Source organism: Lagenorhynchus albirostris, chromosome 11 (assembly GCF_949774975.1).
Source record: "Lagenorhynchus albirostris chromosome 11, mLagAlb1.1, whole genome shotgun sequence".
Lineage (NCBI taxonomy): Eukaryota > Metazoa > Chordata > Mammalia > Artiodactyla > Delphinidae > Lagenorhynchus > Lagenorhynchus albirostris.
This window is the reverse complement of record NC_083105.1, coordinates 83,508,216-83,530,180: the sequence shown is the minus strand read 5'-3', so window position 1 is coordinate 83,530,180 and position 21,965 is coordinate 83,508,216. Positions and strand designations below refer to the sequence as shown.

General features: G+C 36.3%; 1 protein-coding gene across 1 annotated transcript in view; it reads right to left on the bottom strand.

The window, feature by feature from the left end:
• LMNTD1 (lamin tail domain containing 1) overlaps positions 1-21,965 on the bottom strand; it is a 442,963-nt gene that overhangs the window by 353,704 nt on the left and 67,294 nt on the right. Inside the window, exon 4 of the mRNA XM_060166722.1 lies at positions 12,155-12,192. The gene's annotated coding sequence lies outside the window, so the exon portion shown is untranslated. The remainder of the gene's footprint in view (positions 1-12,154; positions 12,193-21,965) is intronic.

Sequence of the window (21,965 nt, the reverse complement as noted above, 5' to 3'; positions counted from 1 at the left end):
AACCAAGAAGGTGAAAGACCTATACTCTGAAAACTAGAAGACTTTGAAGAAAGAAATTAAAGACAACACAAATAAACAGGGAAAAAAAAAAAGTGCTCATGGACTGGAAGAAACAATATCGTTAAAGTGTCCATACTCCTCAAAGCAATCTACAGATTCAATGCAATCCCTATCAAAATACCAATGGCATTTTCACAGAACTAAAACAAATAACTCTAAAATTTGTATGGGTCCACAAAGGACCCCAAATAGCCAAAACAATCTTAAGAAAGAAGATACCACATTCCCTGATTGTGAACTATAATACAAAGTTACAATAATCAAAACATTATGAAACTGGCACAAAAACAGACACATGGATCAATGAAACAGAATAGAGAGCTCAGAAATGAATCCACACTTATATGGTCAATTAATTTATGACAATGGAGGAAAGAATATCCAATGGGAAAAAGACAGTCTCTTCAATAAATGATGTTGGGAAAACTGGACAGCTACATTCAAAAAAATGAAACTGGACTCCTTTCTTACACCATATACAAAAATAAACTCAAAATGGATTAAAGACTGAAATGTGAGACCTGAAACCATAAAACTTCTAGAAGAAACTATAGGCAGTAATCTCTTTGACAGTGGTCTTAGCAACATATTTTTGGATATGCCTCTTCAGGCAAGGGAAACAAAAGCAAAATTAAGCACATGGGACTACACCAAACTAAAAAGTTTCACACAGGGAAGGAAACCAGCAACCAAAATGAAGGCAATCTACTGAACCAGAGAATATCTGCAAATGATATATCCAGTAAGGGGTTGATATCCAAAATATATAAAGGATTCACACAACTCAATATCAAAAAAAACAAAAAACCTGATTTTAAAATGGGCACAGGACCTGAATAGACATTTTTCCAAGGGAAATATATAGGTGGCCAATAGACATATGAAAATGTGCTCAGTGTCACTAATCATCAGGGAAATGCAAATCAAAATCACAATGAGATACCACCTATCAGGATGGCTATTCTCAAAAAGACAAGAAACAACAAGTGTTAGTGAGGATGTGGAGAAAAGGGACCTCTCATGCACTGTTTGTAGGAATGTAAATTGATGCAGTCACTATGGAAAAGCGTATAAATATTCCTAAAAAAAAATTAAAAATAGAACTACCATATGGTCCAGCAATTCCACTACTGGGTTTTCATCTAAAGAAAGAAAACACAATTTGAAAAGATATAGGTGCCCCTATGTTCATTGAAGAACTATTTACAATAGCCAAGATATGGAAGCAACGTAAGTGTCCATTGATAGATGAATGGATAAAAACGTGGTATATATATACAATGGAATATTACTCGGTCATTAAAATGATAAAATCTTGCGCCCTTTGCAGCAATATGGATGGACCTAGAGGGTATTATGTGAAGCGAAATAAGTTAGACAGAGAAAGACAAATACTGTATAATTTCACTTATACATGGAATCTAAAAAGCAAAACAGATGAACAATCAAAACAAAACTAAAACAGACTCACATATATAGAGAACAAACAGGTGGTTACCAGAGGGGCAGGGGGTTGAGGGACAGATGAAATAGGTGAAGGAGATTAAGAGGTACAAACTTCCAGCTATAAAATAAATAAGTCACAGGGATGAAATGCATAGTAGAGGGAATATAGTCAATAATATTGTAACAACGTTGGTGACAGACAGGAACTAGATTTATTATTATCATTTCATAATATTTAAAAATATTGAATCACTATGTAATATACCTGAAACTAATGTAATATGTATATTAATTATAATTCAATTAAAAATATAAAATAATTCATATTCACTTGCCATTAGTTCAGTCAAATAGCTCTGTTGGTAACTCCTATGATAAAGACAACTAATAATAAAATAATGATAGAATTGAGAAATACATACTGTGGCCCATGTATCATTTTTTCAATACTATAATAAGTGCTAGAGGTAGACTAAGATCCAGGATCCTGGAGCCAAACTGTATAGGTTCAAATACCGACTCTGTCACTTATTAGCTATGTGACCTTAGGCAATTTACCTAACCTCTCTGTGTCTCAATTTCCTCATTTTTTAATATGGATAATAATAGTATCTACCCCATAGGGTTTTTGTAAAGATTACATTAGTTAATAAATGTAAAAACTTAGGACAATGCCTTCCACATATTTGGCATTATTTAAGTATTTGCTGTTGTTCTTTGAAATTTATATTTGAAAAGAGATGTGATTGATCATGACATTCATTTCTGGTTTTAATAATACTTATAGGGACTTCCCTGGTGGTCCAGTGGTTAAGAATCCGCCTTCCAATGCAGGGGACGCAGGTTCAATCCCTGGTCGGGGAGCTAAGATCTCACATGCCATGGGGCAAGTAAGCCCATGCACCGCAACTACTGAGCCTGGTGCTCTGGAGCCCGCGCATGACAACAAAAAGATGCCGCAACTAAGACCCGACGCAACCCAATAAATAAATAAATAAAAATAAAATAAATATTAAAAAAATAATACTTATAAAACTAGGAATAGAAAAAAGTGTTCTTAACTTGAAGTACTGGTTAAGAATGCTCTGGTGGAAAGTAACAGAAAACTCTGTGAATGGTGGTTTAAGCTATAATAACATTTTTGTATTTATTTTACAAGAATTTCAGAAGCAGACAGTCTCAGAACTGGGTCAGTGAGCTAAAAATATAACGCGGGACTCAGGCTCATTCCAGCCTTGTGTTTTGACCATGCTTAGCTGTCAGCTCTTCATTCTCATGCTGGTTGCTTATTATTAGGAGGGCTGCCACAGCTCTAGGCTTCAAGACTGGATGTAGGAAAAGGAGAACTGCCAACAAGCTCTGCACTCACACACGCACTGATACCTAACCCTTAAGAGGATGATCTCTTAAGAGATCATTAAATGATCTCTCTCTTAAGATGCCAGCAGACTTCCCCTTAACAGAGAAAGTAAGTAACTGGCTCTCCAGCATCCATAGTTAGAGGTTACAGAATGGCTTTGAGGGTAGCCCACTAGCACTTTCTGTTACTCTGATGAAGACAACCTATCAGAAACCAACAACAAATGTCACACATAAGATGTGACTCTTGAAGAATTCTGATTAAAGCTCAGAACAAGAAAAGTCTGCTTATTCACACCTATTATTCAATGTTTGTATGGATGCCCTAGCCAGTGGTCATAAACCAAGAAAATCAAAGACAATCAATTGAAATTTTTAGATTTAAAGTGAAATAAAGGGACTTCCTTGGAAGTCCCTTCCTTGGCGAACGCAGGGGACGCCAGTTCGCTCCCTGGTCAGGGAACTAAGATCCCACATGTCATGGGGCAACTAAGCCCACGCACCACAACTACTGAGCTGGCGTGCTCTAGAGCCCGCATGCCACAACTAGAGAGAAGCCTGCGTGCCACAATGAAGAGCCCGTGTGCTGCAACTAAGACCAGATGCAGCCAAATAAATAAATAAATACTTTTAAAAAATGAAATAAAATTAAAATTTAGTTCCTCAGTTTCACTAACAACATTTCAAGTGACCAATGGCCTCATGTCACTAGTGGCTACCATACTGGACAACACAGAGAACATTTCCATCATCTCCGAAAGTTTGATTTGACATTGCTGCATTTTAGAGGGAAAGTCGTCAGTACCCACAAACCTTTAAAATGTGAACGTTAGTTGAATGCACAATTGCTCTACTGACAATAATTTGTCCTGCCGAAGTACACAATTGCACAAATCTGTGTGTATAAAATTGTAATATTATTAGCAGTACTCCCACACTGGAAGTGATATGTGTCCATCAGCAGAGGAGGGATTTAATAAATTATACTACATTCAGATTATAACATATTATGCAGATATTTGAAAAAATGATACAGATCTATATATACTCACAAGGAAGGATGCTTGCCATATATTGCTGAGTGAATCAAGCACGTTACACCCATACACTATGATCCCATTTTGATTTCAAATATATTGTATGTAAATTTGTATAAAATTGTATACATATAATTGCACATGTTTCAGGACCAGGACTATGGGGAGGTGAGTGAGATGCCTAGGGCACAAAATTCTCAGTATCTCTGTGAATTTTAGACCCTAGATGCCTCACTTACCATACCCTAGTCCTGGCCCTGATATGTTTGCATGTATATAGAAAAATCTTTGAGAATAATCACACATGAATAAAGGAGTAGTTTCATTTTAACATTTTTCACTTCTATATTATTTGCTTTTTTAAGGAAGGATGTGATCTGAAGCAAGTTGTTTATTAAAGCCTATACCTAAGGGAACAGTAGAGACCAAAACATCAGTGAAAGACCTGCTCTAGTCTGGGGCCTGTTACAGACTAGCAACATGTTAATATTTGAGCTGGTTTTCATGTTGAGTTCCACATAATTTCTGAAGATTTTCATTTGACCCTTTGAACAGAGGAAATACTACCAGCATTTTTATGATATAAACAATCATGTTTGCTTCTATTTGTATTTTTTCACGTTATATTCTCAATGCTTATTAGTAATAGCTCTTCCATGCCACAGTTTCTGTATAATTACCATGTAATCAGCCGAGCAAAATTTTAATGACTTTTTAACAACACAGAATGTGGTCAATCATTTGCCAAATTATTACAGTAGCTCAAGTCGCTGGTCTATGTATCAATACCCAAAATGCTGCTAATCATAGAGTTTCCAACATGATTTGAGTGGCTTCAGTCTTTTTCATTCAATGTCTGTTTATATTTTCTTCTGATCAGTGTTCATGCCTTTGTTGTGTTTTTTCAATTTTTGAGCTTTCAATGATTATTTTAAATGAGACTTGATAACATTATTTTTTCAGGAGAGCATACTTGCTGTAACCTGTTACCTTTCCTGATTAAAGCTAACAATGGGCTTAGCTTTGTTTTAGTATGTATATTTTTCACAGAAGATAAAGTGTAGGAAGTGTGCCCTTTGTTTATACTGACAATGAATTGACACAATCCTCTCAATATTTATATATTATCTCCATATGGTGTGAAATATTTCCATTGTGTTTTGCTGTTTTTCAAAGATGGGATGAATAGTTCCTTTTCTGTTTTGAAACCTTTCAAATCTGCCCATAGAAAGTCCAACCCATAATTCCACAAACATTCAGATTCACAATTATAAGTTAGTAAATGACTAAAATAAATAACAAAACATATTTCCAAGTACCAATCACCTGGGTTTTATTTTTCCCAAGTGTAATTTTTAAAGACAAATGCAGTGTCCTCAAATCCTCTGCTGTGATGCCAGCATTTCACGACAGTCAGTTTATGGAAGAGTTAAAGCTATCTATGTCAGCCAGCTGTTTGGGCTCCATGATGTCCATTTTTCCTCATGACTACATCAACTTTGTAACGGGAAAATACTGATAGTTACTTAGATATTAAAGTTAATTTATGATTAACTATAATTTTAACCAAAGTTCCACTTCAACAGGGTTAGTGTTTATTATTTCTTTAAAGAGTAAACAAACTAGATTAATATCTTAATATTATATAAACAGACTCATGTATTTGGATGCATATCTGTTTGTAAATTTTAGCTACATTTCCTAGTTGAAGGAAGAGCAAAGACACTTTTAAGGAAAAAGAATTAACTGTTTTTTAAATTAGTAATAATGGGGCTTTCCTGGTGGCACGGTGGTTAAGAATCTGCCTGCCAATGCAGGGGACATGGGTTCAACCCCTGGTCCAGGAAGATCCCACATGTCACGGAGCAACTAAGCCTGTACACCACAACTACTGAGCTTGCTCTCTAGAGCCCACAAGCCACAACTACTGAGCCCATGTGCCACAACTACTGAAGCCCGAACGCCTGGAGCCTGTGCTCTGCAACAAGAGAAGCCACCACAATGAGAAGCCCGCGCACAGCAACGAAGACCCAATGCAGCCAAAAAATAAATAAATAAAATTTTTTTAAAAAAATTAGTAATCACATTCTATTTCACTCCAGAGGTTCTTTTAGGCTACATTAAACTGCATGAAAAACAGTATTGATTTGGTTCCTAATATTCACAGTTGCCCTTGAGAAATTGAAATCTTTTAAGAACCTTCAGCAGTCCAATATTCACTTCCATTTTTATAATCACATGGGAGCATCTGTCAATAACCTTTACCGAATATTTTAGATGTTTCCTTCTGGACCTCAGTTTACATACTTATACATTTAAAATTAGAAAGTTGAAAGGAGTAATCTCTGTAGTCCTAACATTCTATTATCCTATCTAAATTTTGAAATGGTCTAATAAAAATATATTCTTGCTTTGTGTGCTATTTGATGTGCATACATTTTTTTCTTTTAAAATTTCTGCCTAATTATCACGTTTCTCTGACACTTCTAAAATAGCTACTTATTGCTACCACTATCTGAATTACGTGTATTAATAAGATAACTTGTTTGTAAGGGACGGAACATACTATCGTGTTAGCTGAAGCAGAAGCAAAAATGATGACTCACATATCTGGGAGCTTCAAGGGCTTTGGGTAGAACAGAACCCAAGTGTTCAAACATCCTCAGGTATTTGCTTCTCTCCATGTCTAAGCTCTTCTTCGTTTTTGGTTTATTTCCAGGCACATATTTTATGTGTAACATTAAAAATAATTACCATTAGCTTCATTCATCTTTACATCCCATGAATTCAGCAACCCCATTGTTGCAACAGTGCATATCTTTCCTGGCAGCTCCAGAAGCCCTGAGATGAACTCTAATTGGCCTGACTTGGGTCAGGTAGCCAAATCTGAAGCAATCCCAGTGGCCAAGAGGATTTGAATTCTCACTGGCCAGGCCTGGAACATGTACCCCACCCCTGATGTCAAGTATATAGTCACCTGATTGGAACCATGTGGACTCAGAGTGGAGGGGTGATCCCCAAAAGGACAGACGTGTTATATTTAAGAAGAAGGAACACTGAGCAAGCAAAACACCAGGTGTCCACTGTGCTAACTCCTGATAGCATTCCATCAACCTGAGTCCCTAAACAACACACTCTAGTATTCAATCTATTTGTGCAGCTGTTAATGCAGCTGAGTCCAGAATGTTTACTTTATGGCATTGACTTGATATTTTCCATAGTATGGTACATTACATGCAGTGATGAAACATTAAGAAAACAAGTATGGAATTTAATATGATAATAAATAGATCAGTAAACATTATTCTCTTGTTCACTTTCCAAGTTCTAAGATTTGAGTCCCAGTAAATTTCCTACTCATTCTCAACTTGCGTCATTACTAAGCTTTTCAAAGGATAAACACTGTTTAGTATACTCGCTACCATATTCTCTTCAAGGATCTTCTTTATGGAATCTACGTATAGCATCTACCTACCTACAATAAAATCCTTATATTATTATTAACTAAAGAGGCTTGTATAAGGCCCAAGACTCGGCAGCTAGAGTCTAATGTGCTTAGCACTTCTTTAAAAATTGACTTGGGGCAACTGGACCTTCTGAGTAAGTTTCTTTTTAAAATATTTGAAATTGTCGGTAACAAAAACAAATTTAGCACCCTGATTCAAAGTCATACTTGTACTTTCCCTAGGCATTTTAATTGTATATAATTGATCATGATTTATCCAAAATATTTTTACTATAAGGTAATAAGTTCTTTAGAGAACTCTTCACCTAAGTGGGTCTCCTCAGACAAGATCTACTGCATTTGTGAACAGTATCATTTCAGATGCAAATGAGAATAGATTGGAGTCTAATGTGACTCACAGAGCCAGATATTCTGAGCCTCCAAATAATTTTATGTTGATTAAGCAACACTGGATACCTTTATGCCATTAGGGGACTAATTTACCATGCTTGTCAGCATAAACAACAATTAACATTTTTTTTCCCCTCTTTCTTTCTTTTTTTAAAGAGCATGACATTTATTTCTCCTGGCAGTTAACCAGGTTCTGAGTGGGTGAATTTTTGCTTCTTAGGGTAAATTATGCAAAGGCATTCAATAAGTCAATGGTTCTAATTTGAAATATTTGTAGTGCTGGATAAAAGCCAGCCACCTCCTTTTCATGGAACTGTAATACTTTTAGGGAAGCAATGGTAACAGCCATCATTTGCTTTTAAATATATATCTTTTTAATATTTGGTTATAAAGATTGCAGGGAGACCTGATCCACTGATTATGGAGAAGGCTCTTGGGGCCTTCCAATGGGGGAAATCATAGCAGAAGTGTCTAGCTCCATTGCATGAGGGAAAATCTAATGGCAATAGCCAGAAAGCAACCATGATCCCTTCTCCGGGGGAATAAGAGGAAATTGTTGCTGAGAGAGACTAAAGTACCGATGGACTCACTCTTCAAGCAAAACTACAGGTCGTGGGCAGCGGGGCATGCTTTGATTTTCCAGTGTATCCCTAGTTTTCTCCTTCGGTGGGATCTTCTTAGATACCACATATCCTGGGTGTGGCATCCATGGTCAGGGTGACTGATCCAGGTAGTGGGAAGTAAGAAAGGGCAGAAATGTTCCATTCTGCAGACTGGCTAGACAGGATCTGATTCCAGCGGGCAGCAGCTCAGAGTGTGACCTGGGAATCCATCCACAGTGAAAGGATGAAAGAGCAAATAGAATGCTTTTGAGATGGACTTCCGGGCCAGACGGACCTAAGCTCCAAGGTTGGCTTTACAACTCACCAACCTAGTTGAGTGACTAGGGAAGTTGTCTTGCGTTTCCACACCCCTCTTTCCTCATCTAGAAAGCGAAGATAATAATAGTATCGTCTTGTAGCAGTATTGTATGTTCCTGGCATATAATTAAGTATTCAGTCTAGAGTAGGGATAGAACAGTAGCCCAGTGGACTGACAGTGATGTTGGGGAAGCTGACTGACAGGGAAGGGGAGGAGTAGAAGAAGGAAATGGAGTGTCCCTTTATTGCAGTCAACCACACTGTCACAGCAGTCAGGGAACGGGCATCTGTCCACACCCACACTGGGCAGCCTGTTAGCCATCTTCCTAAAAATGGAACGTGTGGTTGCAGTACCAGAACCACACGTACCACCGAACCAACTTCAAGAGTCCTACGGCAAAGTTTAATCATGGTTAACAAATAAAATAAGTAAGCTTTCTTGTTTGAAAATAATTTCCTTAATCATCTGGTCTGTCTCCCTTTCACTAGGCAGAGTTCAATTTAAACATCCCAAAATATATAACGACTTTAATTTCAAGTATTTGTAGAGAAATAATTTTAATAAATTAAAATTAATAATTTTCTATGAATAAACTCTATTAATAAACTATTTCAGCAGCTCACAATCTTTACCTCAAAAAGATTAAAAAATCTGATTGGCTATATAGTGACCATTTCCAGTGTGTGATGACATTCTGTCTCTAATGATCAGTTCTTAGTCATTCTGAAGGGTTTACTTCCAGATCAGTATATCAAATCCTTAATGGAAAAAAAAAATCTAATATTATGAGAAGTTAAAGAGTTCCATATAAAATATCATATTTAGAGCATTCAGATTTGAAACTGTGGATGTGAATTTAAGTTCCAACTTCCCACTACAGTTCAGATTTACTCTCATAAAAGACAGTCTCCAGTACTCCCCTCCATCACATCTCTTGCTTTCATTGTCCTCAGCCCAGCTGCACATTAGACTCACCCAGAGAGCATGTTAAAAATTTCTGAGGCTTGGGTCCCACCCCCAGAAATTCTGGGGTGTGACTTGCCATCGGTTTGCTCCTTAAAATTCTCGATTCTAGTACCATTGAGAGCCACTGCTTTCTGTGGAATTATATATGCAAAGGCAGGAAGTACTCTTTTCTTTCTTTTGTCCTTAAGTTTCACAACTTAGTCATTTTTTTAAAAGATTATGGTATGAACATTATCTCTTTAATTAAGAGTACTTAGATGATTGCATAATGAGTCCGTCTTTCCGTTTGAGTGATTTAGAGAGAAATGATAAAGTGTCTCCTACAGTTACTATGAAACAGTCTCATAAATTGTATTTTTAAATTATTGAAACTATGTTCACCAGCTAATGAACTTTTTTTTGCTATAAACTAAGCAGATAACAATTTCTATAAAAGTAATTAATGAGCCTTTTCACCTTCCATAGAGATATGTCTTCTCTATTTCTAACAAGGTTACCACCAGTCTCCCAGGCATCTATGCCTTGAACCTTGCGTCTCTACTGCGGTGCCTTGTAGAGGGCAAAAAAGGAGCTCCGTTTATTTTCAGTTTATAAATAAAATGTCCCATTTGGTGGTGGAGGTTTGGGTAATTGATGCCTCTTTCTGCTTCACAATGACCTTCACCTGTGATCCTATTGGTGCAACTCTGTCCCTGCTGTCTCTGGGGCTGTCTGGGTTCCTGCCTCTCCATGCTGTTCCCTGGCCCTTCATTTAATAAATATTCCTGAGGCACTTAAGATGTGCCAGGCACTATTTAAATCTGTGGGCCTGTGGCAGTAAGCAAGGCAGGCCAGAAGAGCCAGTTCTCTTGTGGAGATTACATTCCAGAAGGAGAGACAGAGAATAGAGAACAAGTAAATAAATAAGAAAATGTACTCTGTGCAGTACAGAGAATATTGCAATCTCATGTTCCATGGAACACACTTTGGGAAATTCTGGTCTATTATGTGCATCTAAGAAAAGTTTCCCCCTCCCTGGTTATCACAAACTCTAAAATGACTGAGTTATTTTCTCCCAAGAAAACTTTCATTTCCCCTTACCGACAAACTCCTATAGAATTAACAGAATTAACTCCTATAGAATTAACAGTTTCCAGAATTTCATCTGTTGAAAGCTCGCTCTGAGTATTTCATCTTGAAGGTCAGTAGAGGAATGTTGAGAAGCATATGGCCATAACATTTCAAATGAATTTACTCTTGCTTCGGAACTCCTAATATATTGATTTTCTTCCTCTTGTTTCTTTGTCCTTTTCTGTTGGCTTTGACTCTAAATTTGCTTCATATTTTAGTTCTTACAGTGATCAAAGATGAGATTGTCCAGCTCCTTCCATTAACCTGGTTATTCTTTCTCTTAACTCAGCTCCTGAATTTAGTTTTTCCCCAGGGCTGTTTATTCTACTCTTCTCAAGTTTTGTTGACAGACCTGGTGACTCCCCAGTATCAGGACTAAGCAAAAACATATGCCACTTTCAACTCTGTTGGCACAGTAATTATTTAACAAACATTTACTGACCATCTGCTGTGTTCTAAGATCCATATGATACACAAGGGTTACGAAGATGAACAAGATATGGCCCCTCTTCTAAAGTTAAGAGTTCTGTGGAAGAGTCAGGTACTTAAGCCAACACAGGATAAGGTCTGTGGTCAGTGGGCTAAACAGAAACTATTAGAGTGGAGAATCATAACACATAAAAAACTGAAGTGTATATTTTTAACTTAGACCTTTAAATATACATTCACTCATCCAACTTAAACACAGAGGGTCAAGTCCTTTGGGTCGATTGCTGATTGGAATTTTGCATTGTCTTTTTTGTGGAGCCATAACACATCATCTATCATTTCTATTTTCAGTTTATTTAAAATAGAGTAAAAATGTAACAACACTGTAGAAGTATTGGAGTCCTAAAATCATGTAGACTTTTGTGATTCTTTTCCCAGTCTACAGTTGTCTTGTTCAAAATCTATCCTGACAGCACTTGTTTTAACATCTTATTTTTATAGTCTTTCGAAAGCATTCAAATAAGTTTACAAGAAATAATAACTCTTTCACTCCACACTTAAAATCTCATCAGTTTAGTATTTAATTAAATTACATGTTTTAAAATATCAAGTATAATGGACATAATCAGGTTTGAATACACACACAACTGAGTCTTGTTAAGCACACACCCCACTTGGAGAGAGGCAAAGGCATGAGTACAAGAAAGGGAGACCCCCAGCTGGGAGCATCCAGTGTGCCTTCAGTATCAAGTAGTATATTTTCCAGACAGCAGCGAATTCTCTGGTTAATCTGGTAAATTGCTTAAGAGGTTTACTCATATTATATGACTGCAATACAATATAAATGGTTTAATAAAAGCTACACAAAATGTTATGTTTTATCTTAAAAGGGTCCTTCCCTGTTACCCAGCATAAATGTTAATTTGGAACTTTTTCTTTTTAAGGGGTGTCTTTGATCATTTTAACTTACCTTTGGAATAAGCAATAGAATTGCACACTTCAAAATTTCTAAAGTAAAAAAAAAAAAAAATGTTAAAAGTATCTCTGCTATCCCTGTTCCCCAGCCACCAGCCCTCTTTCCCAGAGGCAGCTAATGTTACCAGTTCCTCCTGTGTCCCTATAGAGGTTTGTAAAATAAGTATTAAAATGCATCCAACACATAATCATATACATTTTCTTTTCCTTTTTATAAAAATACAAAATGTTAGCATACTGGCTCTGCCACTTCAAGGATGTTTTGACATTTTCCTTCACTCTCTGGGAGTCAGAATTTTCATCAAGCAAGTCAAGAACTTGTCAGATGCTCTGTATTTGGCTGACTAAGGCTTCCAGCATATGGCCAGATTATATCCCCATTACTACTATATCTTGATTGTCTGCCAGTTTTGTAAAATATATCAAGAACACATCATCTGTTTCCTCGGTAAAGTCAGTTCAACATCACTTCTGCCTCTTTCATCCACCTGTAAGGTATATATTTTGTGGATATCCTTAAAGGTGTATTTTCTTGACATATCATACTATTATACATTCCCTTCTATCAGATTTTTAGTAATTATTTATTTGGTGCATGAGATAAACTGTTTCATAAAAATATTTCCAACAAGTCTTAGTACTTCCCATATGTGTATACATTTTGCAACATGCATTTGTTTTATTTACAATCCATGTGCTTTACATGTGTTTTGGTATTTGAATTTCTAAGTAATATTTTCAGTCTTTTTAAATTATTTTCTCATGCGAATCACTGAGAAGCTCCCTCAGTCTTGTTTTTCTTTCCATTCCTATCTTTTCTCCTCCAAAGAAATCAGCATCATGGCTTTATCTGGGAATTTGTTTTTCTTTCTCTACATTTTCAATGTAGAACCTTCTTGAACAGGTCGGCTAACCTCTGGGAAAACATGTTTGTTCTTCCCCATTTTGCAATATGCATCTCACTCTAGCCAAGAGCCTATCTTTGCAGGATATTAAGTCATGATACAGGTATCTAAGCCCATTTCATCAATACTAACTGCATTGCCAGTAGTTCCCTTCCCAGAGATTCCTTTATCTTTCACATGTCCTACTCCAATGAAAAAGAAACAATGGAAACATGACTTACACTTCACTAGTTTCCTGCCTAAAAATTCAGTCCCTAAAGATGTTTCCCTCTTCTTTTGCTAGTGTCTTTTTTCTGTTCAAGAATGAACAACTTGCCAGATTTGTTAATTAATTCATTAATTTACCCAACAAATATTTGTTTAGTAGCCAGGGGCTGAGTTGTTAAAATTTAACTTATTAAAGTTTATAGTAATTTATTACTGTATGTCCATAGTATCTATAATTTTAATTGGTAAGTATTACATAAAAGTATGTTACAAAATATGTGGGAGTATACGGATGGCCCAACAGGCACATGAAAAGATGCTCAACATCACTAATTATTAGAAAAATGCAAATCAAAACTACAACAAAGTACCACTTCACACCGGTCAGAATGGCCATCATGAAGAAGTCTACAAATAATAAATGCTGGAGAGGGTGTGGAGAAAACGGAACGCTCCTACACTGCTGTTAGGAATGTAAATTCGTGCAGCCACTATGGAGACCAGTATGGAGGCTCCTTAAAAAACTACAAATAGAGTTACCATATGACCCAGCAATCCCACTCCTGGGCATATATCTGGAGAAAACTATAATTTGAAAAGATACATGCACCCCACTGTTCATAGCAGCACTATTTACAATAGCCAAGACATGGAAGCAACCTAAATGCCCATCAACAGATGAATGGATAAAGAAGACGTGAGATATATATATATATATATATATATATATATATATATATATATATATAATACATATATATATATATATATATATATAAATACACACACACACTGGAATATTACTCAACCTTAAAAAGAATGAAATAATGCCATTTGCAGCAACATGGATGGACCTAGAGATTATCATAGTAAATGAAGTCAGAGAAAGACAAATACCGTATATCACTTATATGTGGAATCTAAAAAATGATACAAATGAACTTATTTACAGAACAGAAATAGACTCACAGATATAGAAAACAAACTTATGGTTACCAAAGGGGAAGGGGGGAGGGATAATTGGGAATTTGGGATTAACATATACACATTACTATATGTAAAACAGATAACCAACAAGGACTTAACTGTATAGCACAGGGAACTATATTAAATACCTTGTAATAACCTATAATAGAAAAGAATCTGAAAAATAGTAATATATATATATATATGTGAACTGAATCACTTTGCTGTACACCTGAAACATTGTAAATCAACAATGTTCCTTGCTGTTCCCATATCTTTTTTTTCCTTTTGTTCAGTTCCGACTCTACAGAATTGCCAGGGGTATGACAGAAAGCTAAGCTTTTAGATTCCTTCCACTTCTCCTCCATTTTCAAGGGCAAACCAGACCTGTTGAATGTTTTGGTCTCACACAATTTCTACCCCCATACTCATTTACAGAATGGAAATTAGAAAAGACATTCTAATACAAGTTACATGAGGGTAGCATTGCTTTTAGTTTAAAATTGTATCTCCAGTACGTAGGTCAGCACCTGGCCCATTGCAGCTGGTCAGATATTTGTTAAATTAAATAAATGCATTCTGTTATCTATCCCCAACTCCATTTAACTGTCACAGACTTTGACTATCACAAGAAGTACTTTCCCATATCTCCTTTGCAAATCTACTGAAAGATCTTCAATCAATGTAGCAACAGCTATTAGAGGAGCAATTCTTCCTCTAGTCTAATCTATCAAGAGGCCACTGTAATGCCTTCATATTCTTCGGAATTTTAAGGAAAAAAATTACATTAAAATGTAGATCTAACAGATGTATGTATGAATTGTAAAAATCTTCACTTGAAACACCAATGACAGTAATAGTAAAGGCAGCTATAACTTGCAAGTTCTGCTTCAATATTCTGATTTATTTTAAGTAGCTAATGAACTCTGGGCAAGGAACAGTGCTGACCCAGTTTCTTTTGCCTCATATAACTTCAGTCAACTGTTGGCATCTCTATTGCATTTCTCTTTATAATCCAGGACAGAGGTCATGTTTAAGTTACATACCAATCTTCCCTCTTTACTTTCTTCATGGTACTTTATCTCCTGCAGAGATCATTTATTTACCATCTGCTACGTGTTAGGTCTTGGAAATACAAAGGCAAATAATACTTAGACTCTCCCCTCAAATAGTATATAAACCAATGGAATAAACCAACAGTTATAATATTTACAAAATGTACTGTGGTTGCCTATAGGAAAGGCAGGTAACCCTGACTTCCCAAAAAGAGGCAGCACATGGCCTGAGTCGTGAATGACAAGTAGAAGTGAACCAAGGAAGTAGCATGTGAAAAGGCATGGAATCAAGGTAAACCATAGCACATGCAGGAAGCTTTAAGTAGTTCTTTAAAGATAACATTGATAGTGTGAGACTAGATATTAAGCCTCTCTGCCATCCTAAGGAGTTCAGCTTTAACCTGAACTCTATATATAACCATTGAAAATTTTTAGTTGAGGATAACATTTCCATAATAGAAAAAGCTCTGTGATGACACAATTGAAAGTACTGAAGGCAGAGCAAGAATGCAGGCAGAAAAACAGGTTAGGAGAAGCCATTATAGTACATTAGAAAAGAAATGATATCTGAACTATGGCATCGACAGAAGGGAAGCTTAAAGTACCCTAACCAGTTAGGAAGAGATTACCACAAACCTCCAGGGAAGAAATGTTGTCCTGAACCAAGGCTGAGGCAATAGAGATGAAAAAATAAATAAACAAATAAAGATGGATTTAAGAGATTTGATGTCTCTTAATTTCTATACAACATGCCTATTGTTTTGAATTTCTCCTTAGAATCTAAGTATATGTAAGTAAAACCTTTTCACTTTCTTGTTCCGTGCACTGGATAAAATTGTCTAATGTTATTTTCATTTGTGGCTATTTGAGATTAAGAACTAAATATAAGTACATTTTTAAACATACCTTTTATCTACTCTTCCCTGTAAGTACATGCTATAAAAGAATTTAATAACCAATCAGAACCCTAGAGAGTTGGCTTCTTAAATGGATAAAAGCAGTTGATAGAAGAAAGAGCTTGAACAGTGATCCTGTTAAAATGTAAGTTAAATCATCTCACTCTCACTTAAGATCTTTCAGTGTCTTTCTACCTTGCTCTGTTAAAAGTCAGTCTTTATAATGACCCACAAGGCCCTACAAGAGCAGGCTGTCGCCTCTCTGACCTCAGTTCTTCAAGTCCGTTCCCTGCCCTCATTTTTTTTTTTTTAATTTATTTTTGGCTGTGTTGCTGTGGGCGGGCTTTCTCTAGTTGCAGCAAGCAGGGGCTGCTCTTCCTAGCGGTGCGCAGGCTTCTCATTGCAGCGGCTTCTCTTGTTGCGGAGCACGGGCTCTAGGCATGCAGGCTTCAGTAGTTGTGGCACGCAGGCTCAGTAGTTGTGACTCGCGGGCTTAGTTGCTCCGCGGCATGTGGGATCTTCCTGGACCAGGGCTTGAACCTGTGTCCCCTGTATTGGCAGGCGGATTCTTAACCACTGAGCCACCAGGGAAGCCCTCCCCACCCCCATTTTGGGGCAGACATGCTGGCCTTCTCGCTGTTCCTAAGTCTCCAGGTACGCTTGCACATTGAGCACTTGCTCCTCTTGTTTCCCAGTTATCCTCCTGGCTTGCTCCCTCACCTCCTTCAGATATTTTCCTTTCTTTATCATTTTATTTAAAAATAAAATATACCTCCCACTCAGCACTCTCTGTTCAATTTACATTTCCCATAACACTCACCACAATCTAATAGACTTTTATTTTACTTACTGTTTAGTATCTGTCTCCCACTTTCCCACAGCTAGAAAATAAGTTCCTCGTGGGCAGGGATTTTTAATGTTTTTCTGTACCTCCAGTACCTAAAACAGTATCAGGCACATGGTAAAAGAATGAATGAATAACCTTCTAGTCTAGCATAACTGTCAGTTGTGGTGTTCCAAAGACCTAACGGATTGACCAGCAAAATCATTACTATGGAAAGAACCCTGCAGTTAGTTATTGTTTTTTTCCATCAGGAAGTCACTAGCAAAGTCAGATATGTCTGAACTGTTTCCATCAACACAGAAGTTCATATAAGGTACTATAATTAGAACTTGGATCATAAGAATAATTAAGTTATAAACAGTTTTCACCTGGCATTTAACGACTATAAAACTATGTTAGGGCTTCCCTGGTGGCGCAGTGGTTGAGAGTCCACCTGCTGATGCAGGGGACGCGGGTTCATGCCCCGGTTGGGGAAGATCTCACATGCTGCGGAGCGGCTAGGCCCGTGAGCCGTGGCCGCTGAGCCTGCGCGTCCAGAGCCTGTGCTCCGCAACGGGAGAGGCCACAACAGTGACAGGCCCGCGTACCACAAAAAAAAAAACTATGTTAAATTCTTTAACATAATATAAAATTTGTGCTTATTCATAATTGTACCTTTCTATTCTATCTGAGAGCAACAAAACACTCACTGTTCATTACTACTGAGGAAGGTTTTTGTTGAAAGTGATTCCACTGCCTTCAGCTTTGTACTTAGACATTGTAGGATCTTCACTTGGAGGTGACCATATCAGCCAAAGCAGTCCTCACAATTAACGAAACTAAATTACTGGGTGATGCATACAAAACTGGGGTTTTTTTTAATAGTCAATTTTTGGAAGGTTTTTATTGCTATTTCATTTTATAATTAAAAATGATTGCTCACTGTAAAAAAAAAATACACTTAAAAGAATAAGTTTACCTTCACTCTTCTTAATTCCATGGTCCTCCCCAGAAGTTAACAAATATTAGCAGTTTAGTGTGTATTTTTCCATGCTTCTTTCTATGCATTTATACAGATATGCACATCCAGAGTTTTAGTATTGGAAGATTCAAATATATATTCCTTTCTCCCTCCTCTCTCCTCCCTCCCTCCCCCCCCCTTTCTTCCTTCCTTCCTTTCTTTCTTTCTTTTTCTTTCTTTCTTTCTCTCTCTCTCTCTCCCCCTGCCTCCCTCCCTCCCTCTCTCCCTCCCTCCCTCCCTGCCTCCCTCCCTCCCTCCCTCTCTTTCTTTCTTTCTGTTTTCCTTACCTAACACTATGTTTTGGACATTTGTCTGGGTTTATCCTATTTTCCTGGATTAACTATTAACAGTGCCCTTTTTTACTATCAAAAGTAGCCTAGTTTGGACAATAAATTGTATGGTCCTAATATAAAGTTGTCTGATTAATGAATTCATAGCAGTCTATAAAACCATAATTTTTGTCATCATCATTACCCTGTAAATGAACATTTAGTTATCACCCCTTTTAGTATTATGAACAAGGTTGCAATGAGACTAATATACATATAACTTACTGCATGTATATGAATACTTCTACAGGATAAATTCTTTATGTCTAATTGTGAGATTAAAGGGTATATACAGTTACATTTTTTATATACTGTCAAATTGTTTTCTAAAAAGCTATACTCTTTTATACTGCTATCAACAGCAACCATGTCCCTATACTGTCACCAACCAGCTCTGGATATTAGACATTTTGGGGACCAGTTCAATGGGCAATATATCATATCTCATTCATTACAGTTGATTACAGTTAAGGTTCAATTTTTTTCAGATTACCTCATATATTTTGCCCATTTTTCAATGGGATTATTTTTCCTTGTATTAATTTGTAGGTATTCTTTTATATTAAGTGTGATATAATATATAAGTTGTAAATATATTCTCCCAGTAGTTCACTTATTTTCCCAATAGCATGGAAATAAATTTTTTTTCTACAGCTATACTCACCAATATTTTGATTCTCCAAAAATGGTTAAAATACATAGAACAAAACACAATGTCAAATTTTCTCATCTTCCAAAGTTAAAAGTATGTGTATATATACACACATATATATACATATATATATATCCCAACGGTACACAAGTATTGTGAACTACGGACAGGTATGCTCTGCCACTGAATATGTTGTGAGTCATTTTACTTGTATATATTATTTCTCCAAATTTTACATTCCTTATTTTTCCAAAAATAAATACTTTACTTACAATTTTGAGTGTAACAAACACAAATGTATTGAATGTAAATCACTTTAGCTCCTACACATAAAATCTCATCTCTTTAGAGGAAGCAAAACTTAATCAGATTCTTTGCATTTTTCATGCTTTGACTAAATTTCCTAATTTTATTTTCAACAAATTTCATAAGGGTTGAATTAACCTTCAGTTCAAGGTCACAACGAATTGCATTGTATGTCATCGTAGCATAGAGTTGACAACTGAAGTGTTACTCATATCATTTTTCTCAATAATTCATGAAGAATTGGAGATAACAGGCTTCCTCACCTGGAGAAAATGTTGAATTGTTTCCAGAGTAACAGAGAACAAGCAATATAAATAAATGAATAAACAAACAAACAAATAAACAAATGTATATACACATATATTTATATATTTATATATAATATATGCATAAGCAAACACTCTTTCAATACTTTGCAGGCAAAAGATTCCCCCAAACACTTTCTCAGGTGCATACATGCTGTTTGCATGTTGATTGTCAAATAATCTTTCCTTTGTGTTTGTATGAAAAAGCTATTTAATAAGATATTGTCTTTTCTCTAAATAAACACACTGTTCATTAATTAACAAAAATTCAATATAAAAATAGAAATTAGCAGCAGGAATTCTGATTAACATAATATTCAAACTTTAGATATAATAGGCTTTGTGTTTTATCAAAATCCCATTGCGAGTAACAACAGGCATTAAAGTTGGATTCCAGTATTTTTATTATAATCTGATTTATGTCTAACAAGGCCTTATCATTTCCACACACCACCCCTTTCAACAAGTGACATAAAGGCAAAATCTGGGCTGTTCAAATGATACCACCGAACAGCAACTGGAAATAATTGATCTCTTCCTATTTAGGGTCAACTTAATCAGCTGTGGTAAATTAGCTGAACTGGAATTTTCAGGCCTAATTTATCTATGTGTACAGACATATTCTCAAACAAGACTTCCAAATTACTAGATAAAAATTCTTTTTACAGTAATTGTGTACCTCTGTCCACTTTGCATAAGATCACCTGCAGTAATTTATGACATTCTTCGAACTCTCAAGACTGTCCACAGGGTTTCACTAATAACAGTCTAAATGTGAGGAATAAAACTCGGTTTTCCTGCCATTCGACCCTGCGCAATTGTTATAATCCCCTTGGCTCTGATTCAAGTTGTCATCATTATATTAGATGCGATTGGAAAGGCAATATCTTGCTGGCTTATTCTGCTGAGTATTACAAAGCATTGCCATCAGAGTAGAGCTTTAATGGTAATCAAAGTCCACCTTAAAGGGTTTGAGTAAAAATTTTTAAAAAGCAAAAGATCTTTTTTTTAATCCCTTAGAATACTGAAGCATTAGTCACATCCAACCCCACCCAAACCCCAATTTGACAGAATTCAGCTTGTTTTCTGCCAGATCTGATCACTTTTTACAGAAAGCAGTTCTCACAAAGAAATCATTCACATGTTTTACAACTAGATATTGATTTGAAGGTTTTTAATAGCCTGCAATTAAGGTGAAGATTTGGCATACTTGACTGATTCTCTCCATCACCACTTATTAATAGTTGTATATTGAAATTGGAATCAGTAGATTGAATGGTTTTTTCCTTTATGCCATCTGCTGATACTGAACGAGGAAATGTTCTAAGGCTGCCCTTCATTTCTGACAACGAATGAGCCTGTGAATCATTTAAGCAAATCAGCTCACTATTGCTGCCCACAGTGAATCCATGCGAGGGATTTGGAGCTGGAGAACACTGGATTAAATTTCAATTCTACCACTTATTAATTATGTGACCTAGGCAAATTACCTCCAGTCTCCAAGTCTCATAAAAAAGAAGATCATAATACTAACCTCATTAAGTTGTTATGAGAATAAAATGTTAAAGGTTCAAGAGCATGCCTGGCACTTTTTAAGCATTCAGAAAAGTGATATTATTGTTATACCTTTTCTTTGGTGGATTATTTTATAATAAATCATGCTAGTCCTTCATATCTTTCAAAACCATGGTAGAAATTTAACTCTCATACCAATTTGCACCTTTAAAATTAGGAAAATTTTAACGTTGGCTAGGGTATCTTTTAAAATGAGTACTTTTACACATTGCTAGTAAAAGTACATGTGGGTATGTTCCTTCTGGAAAACAATTTGGCAAATATATCAAAAATTTTATATATGTTCACATACTTCTGGTCAGTATTTCCTTTCCTAATAATCTATCCTAAGGTTTTAGACATAAAGATGTTCACTGAAGAATAATTTATAATACAAAAAGTCAGAACCAATTTATATATTCACTAGTTATGAATTATGGCTCAAAGATAGGCACAGAAGGAGTTCAATTAAAACTCTAGTCACTATATATAAAGTAAACATAAGAAGACTTTGAAAGGTAGAGAGGAGGCAGACCGGCACAGGACCTGGGGAAAGACACTGAAGTGAGTTCCCTGGGCTTTCTTTTTGCGAGAGAAGCAGTCACCTGTTAAGTGCCAACAGGCACCCACAAGGAGGAGGAAAAAAAGCCCCAAGAAGAGACAATTCTCTCTAACCAAAGGACTAGGAAAGGCGTAGCCAAGCAAAATAGAAAACATTTAGACTATAACCGCCACTACCCCAACCACCTTGGCCTGAGGGAGAGAGGCGCCTCATTACTGCTCCCCA